This window comes from Patagioenas fasciata, chromosome 2 (genome assembly GCF_037038585.1).
Source record: "Patagioenas fasciata isolate bPatFas1 chromosome 2, bPatFas1.hap1, whole genome shotgun sequence".
Taxonomy (NCBI): Eukaryota; Metazoa; Chordata; class Aves; order Columbiformes; family Columbidae; genus Patagioenas; species Patagioenas fasciata.
The window spans coordinates 33,153,494-33,159,493 of record NC_092521.1 but is presented as its reverse complement, the minus strand read 5'-3'; the positions used below and the strand labels follow the sequence as shown (position 1 = coordinate 33,159,493).

Below are 6,000 nucleotides of genomic sequence, written 5' to 3'. Positions count from 1 at the left end.
CTGATGCAATTGTTGGAATAATTCCCATAGTTCTGTTGTCCATATTTAATGGGAATGGTGGAAAAAAATTGAGAGTTCACGAAATTGCATTCAAAATTAACTTGAGGGCAGGAGAACATTATTCGCTGTGAAACTATAAACTCAATCTGTTTGATTCTTAAAAAGGGGAGCTGAGGGTGACTTTATTAAAGTTTACAGATCGTGGGACAAAACCCTTATACAAAAATACTGTATCTTGAAGAGAGAATAACATAACAACCACCCCGACCCACCACTCCCACCATCCTTCAAAAGAAAAAAATAATAATAATAATAGTAATATTTCTGGAAGTTGAACATTGACAGATCAGGAACAAAACCATTTTCTAATAATAAAAATAAATGTTGAAATAAATTGCCTCAAAATGATGAATTCTTCCTATTGGCATATCTTCAAATCATGATACAAGTTAGAATTTCACCAGAAATTAGCTGTTCTTTTGTTAAATAAGAATTTTATTGGACCTGACACCAAATAAATCAAATAGATATAATTTAAGGATCCTTGACATACCAGCAAACTATTTGATGTTGGATTTCACAAATCCAAAACAGAATAGAAAAAGGAAGAAATACAATAGAGATAAATTAGAATGATCTATTCAAAATTACATTGTCTGAAGATCTGAGGCCCAACTTGGGACTTTTGTTATAGTTCTAAGTGAGGATCCCTGACTCTAGACCATATGCTCTACTGTGGTATGTATTGCATAACTATGGAAAATGTCTTAATGTAGGTATTTTTCATACGCATAAAATTGTCTGTAAGAATTTATATCCCAGCTGGTATGATGTTATGCAGAAACAATATCATGTGTTGTTCTGCAAGTTGTGCATATGTTTGGTTTCTGAGGCCAAAAATCAGGATGTGGTTTGAAGAAAAGTGGGAGGAGTCAACTAGTAAAAGTGTTATACCATATGACAACCTCAAAAAAAAAGCACATCAGTTGGGAAAATATATAGCAGAAGCACAGACTGCCTTAACTGCAATAACTAGTGATCTGCTGTGCACATGTGCACATTTGTATACCACTGGAGTTTTCAAAGAATAGCATTGCAACCTGTTGTTTGTGTAGTCTAAATGTCCAGAACGACACAGCAAAACCACTTTTTTGTGTTGTAATCTGATACATTGTGTCAATATACATCATTCTGAATTTCAGTGTATTAGAGACAAACTAGATTATTAAGAATAAAAATTGCTTCCATGTCTAGGACAGGAGACAGGATGGTCATGTCATCCTGTACACAGGTCCACTTGTAGGCTTGCTGTTGATTTTGAAGAAGCTCCTGAGTAATTATCTGCTAGAGAGTGATGGTTTGCAGGTCACCTTAGTGGATTTTATAGACACAAGAATGACAAGACTCATGACCGGGAAAGTGCCCAACTTGTAAGCAGCTTGAGGTACCATTTCCTCAGGTGAGTCATGCATCTATTTAAGTCTGAAAATATTTTACTACTGGACCTAATATGACGAAGTGGAAACATATTTTTGGATCTCTAAGTTATCATACCAGGTCTCCCTAGGTATTTAACTGGGATTAGATATTCACAGTGGAGTGAAAGTAAATGGCTTCAATCTCAGAAAGCACATATAATACATGAATTTTTAATAGATAAATAAATAAATAAATAAATAGCATTGAAAGTAGTTTTATGTAGATCTCTTCTTGATACATAACTCAGCTGAAATAGTAGAAAAAACAGGTTTCTTGGCTAAATCACAGCATTTGTAGCTCCCTGTTTGTTTCCTACATTATTTTTTTAAGTGGGTTGAAATTTTCAGGCCCTGTATGGACACATTTAGTCACATTAATTTCTCTAATATTTTAAATCAAGTTTTCAGTATTTTTTTTTTAATTATTTTGTGTTTTCTGACTGTATGATTAATGTAAGTAAATAAGTAATCACCAGATGGAATACAATTCTGCTTCCTGAATTTATGTAAGTACCGCAATTAAAGTAACTTGAAATAGCAACATGAATAAGCTATACACAGATTAGCCATTTTCACAATTAAAACATAAGCCCAAAAGATGTACCAATATATTTAAACTGCTCTGAATTTAGTTAAAAACAGCAAATAAATGAAAGATTCTTCTCAAGTGTTAATCTCTATTTTAATCTTTACCTTACCAACAATCCTAATATATCCCTTTATATCATATAATAATTATGGTTTCTTACTTTTTAGTAGGGTCTGATATCTTTGGTGGCATCTGGTGATATGACATGCATTTCATAAACCTGCACTTCAGCTGTGAGCTGGCACCTACCACCGGCAAAGCAGCAGGTAAGAGACACCTTTGTCACTTCACTGATAATCTAAAAACCAAAGTGTTGTATTCCTAAATTTGATGTTCTTATAAACCATTTTCTTTCTGTATTTGATTACTTAATTGCCTTTCCTACCTTAAATGCTGAAAGTTTCAAACAAGAATGCATTTTTTTTAATGTCACTAACCTTATAAACTTGGATCTGTGTTCAAGACCAGAAAACACATCAAGGCAGGTTGTGAGAGCATAAAGCTACACTCAAGGTCAAGTCTAGGGCATGATTTAGGATGTGGAAAAGGAGAAATCTCCAGTGCACACAGTCCTCTTGCATAGGTCTGCAGTGACAACCATCCAGTCACCTTTATGGCAATGTCACATGTCCTAGCATAGCCTTGAGATTGCCTATTGGTAAGAAAGACAGGTTAAGCAATCTGGGCTGTTGGCAAACCCAACAGCTCAGTCTTGAGCAGAGCTAAAGGAAGGCAAGACGAAGCGGGGCTCAAGAGGTACACCATCCTGAGCATACTCCATGCCTATTTTCAGAGTAGACATCATCAGTACTGTCAGTATAATAAGTGGATAGCCTGTTTGCTTGTAGCATTTTACTTTTATATAGATTTTCTACAATTTCCACTCATTTCCTTTCATGCAGCACAAAATATGTACAGCCATATGGCAACGGTTCTGTCACCAAAATTCTCTACAGGAGACTCACAACAATCCAAGTCTTTTTGGTCTTGTTCTTTCAAGAAATATTAATGAAATCAGCATGCTTATTTAATGGGAAAAGCCATGGCATTTCCATATGATTTTTCATATCATGGTATGATCCAATCTGAATTCGCCTAAAGGTAAGGGCTCTTCCAGTGATATATTTTAACAGCCTTGAGCCACTAACCAGACAAAGATGTCTCTGAAAGTTTAGTAGATGAAATACAAAACACAGGCCATGCTAATGCTAAGTATGTTTTTGTGAGTATGACAGAATTCTGCTGACCATAGGATCTCTTAAAGGAGGCTTTCACAGTAACCCTCCCTTCTATCAGTCTTCAGAGATCTGCACATTCCAGAAAAGATACCAAAAGTTAGTCCATTAAAGAGTTAAAAACAAGCAAACACACACACACACACATACACACAAAAAATACTCAAAGTTGCCATTTCCACCTTAAGGAATGAGGTCTTTCAAGATGCATAGTCCAAACTGTCTTTTCTCTCAAAAGCATGAAATCCAACAAGCAATATTTAAGTACTTTATGAAACCCTTTTCTGTTGCACTGTAAAACATGTAAAGATTGTGCAACACTAGGCAGAAGTGGGCATTATCATCTATTCACAGATAGGGCAACTAGAACAGGTAAAATGTCCTACACACTACTGCAGTAGCAGCAATTCATCTTCTGTTTCCCCTAAACACTGTGTCAGGCAACTCTTTTTTTCCGTGCCTGAAAATTTTCTGATTTTAACATGCTTTTTTATTTTCAGTTCCAATTATTTTTTAAGAATTAACTGATTTCTATATATTTTTGGTTTTATGTTTTCCTTTCGAGACCCTTTTGTAGTTTGGAAAATAAAGACCTTTCCAGGTTGCATTTATTAATTTCTGTTGAATAACCTTGACTTCTTAGTGCTTACTCTGTGAATGGAAAAAAAGTTTCTGGAAATGGTACTAATTGTCACTAAATTCAAAGGTCTGATTCAGGAAAACACATCTAAAACAAACAAACAAACAAACAAAGTGCAATATTAAAACAAATAATTAAACGTTTGCTTAAATTCATAACCAAAAGAACATAAAAAATACTGAGTTGGAAACGTGATAAAACAGCAAAGCAGCAGGCATTGCGTGAATCAATAATTTTCCTTACAAAATAAACTCTGAGATCCTAATGAATTAAAATACATTTTCCTTCAGTTTAGAAGAATCTTAAGGAGGTTCAAAAATTCGTCTTGCAATCTCTGACAGTCCCTTTAAGCAGCCATTCATTGTAAACAATGACAGAAACATCCCGTCTTCCATGTTCCTCTGGTAGGACAAAAATCAGATGACAGAATAAAAAATAAACTAGACAAAATGAAAACAATAAGACTTTTGTGCCCCACACTGTGTCCCTTTTCTTTATAGAGAGTTTGGAAACCTTAATGTTTTTAAAAAATGGGTTAAAGAGTGACCTCTGAACAGCAGGTTCTGGGATTTAGACATGTAAATAATTTTTTCTCTTTGAACTTGAAAATGAAGGCTACAGTTTGCTCTGCCACCACTCACAGGGCTTTGATGACACAGACGTAGAAGCTTTGAGTAAAATGGAAATGTCAGTCGCCAGAAGCATAACCGTGAGCAAATCCTGGTGAGGTCTCTCGTCCTGTCGCAGGTCATCAGCTCCTTTCTGTCCCTTGCCCAATGTCAGGGGCTGCTTCAGCGCTGCCGTTACTTTTCCAAACCTTGAGCTGGCAATACGACTTGCAAGGTTTGTCCACATGATTACAGGCAAAAGAAGCTTTAAAGTACATAGCCTGTTAAATTCCAGTAAATCAGTTATTGCATATTTTAGAAGGAGCTTCTTACCACATGGCTCACAATTAGTGTGTCCATTTCAGCATTAAAAAGGTACCTAGGAAAAGAAAATGTGTGTATAAGTACAAAAAATATCAGAATAGAGCACTTAGACTGAATAATTAATATCATTTTATGTTATGCAACCATATATTTTAATTATCAAAGATGACTAAGGCTACAAATTCATGTTTATTGAAAACGATGCATTTCTTAAGTCACCATTTAAAATGGATTTTTATGGCCGGTCTTAATAACCAAGAGGCAAAATGTGTTCCACTTCATGGACGTGCTGAAGATATGAGTTAAATGGCCAAGACCACTCTCTAAATCCCTAGGCAAAAAGGCAATAGAACTGTTACTGAGGCAGAACAAAGAAAGAACTTTCTTATTCTCTCTATCTACCATCTTTAAATATGAGTAAAAGCTAGTCCAAAAAAACAAAACCAACAGATTTGCCTGGCTCACAACCCACTATATGTTCGTATTATGGGTTTACATAACTGATGATCATCATAGATCCACTCCATAAAACTGATTTCACCAGAAATACTACTGGAAAACATGTTTTATACCAAAGTACATCATTTTCTCACCTCATCTTCACCAATGAGGACACTTCCTTCTGCTTCATGTGGTTCTACTTCCTCTCAATTTTCTTCATGTTCTTACCTGATTAATCACACTACTGAAACATATTTTAATCCAAATAAACCAGCTCCTCTTCAAAAGCTGTTTTCAGTAGTGTTAAAGAGTTTAAGCACAAATACAGTCCAAAACATTTTGCTATCTTGATGCACGTAATAGTTATACACAATAATGAGCTTCATATATCTTCCTATTCTACTGCAGTTGCACCATGAAGTTCACTTAACATAAAAAATAAAAATAAAAAATAGAAAAAAATTAAAAGTCACATCATTATTTTGCAGTAAGTACATAATATTTTTGTATTTCTGCATTTACATGAGGGAGTGTTTCATGTTCTTATGAACTATGCTTTCTGATAATAACTGTCCTAGCTGCAGAGGAAGCAGTCTCAGTATGTTCAAGCTGAATGTCCTCAGATGGAGGTCACTGCTCCTTCCAAGCTACCAGTTAAGCTGCTCACATAGTCACTCCCTAGTCC

General features: G+C 35.2%; 1 long non-coding RNA gene across 1 annotated transcript in view; it reads right to left on the bottom strand.

The window, feature by feature from the left end:
• Positions 1 to 2,904: 2,904 nt before the first annotated feature.
• LOC139827146 (uncharacterized) overlaps positions 2,905 to 6,000 on the bottom strand; it is a 28,677-nt gene continuing 25,581 nt past the window's right edge. Inside the window, exon 2 of the long non-coding RNA XR_011737394.1 lies at positions 2,905 to 4,929. This is a non-coding gene — a long non-coding RNA (uncharacterized lncRNA). The remainder of the gene's footprint in view (positions 4,930 to 6,000) is intronic.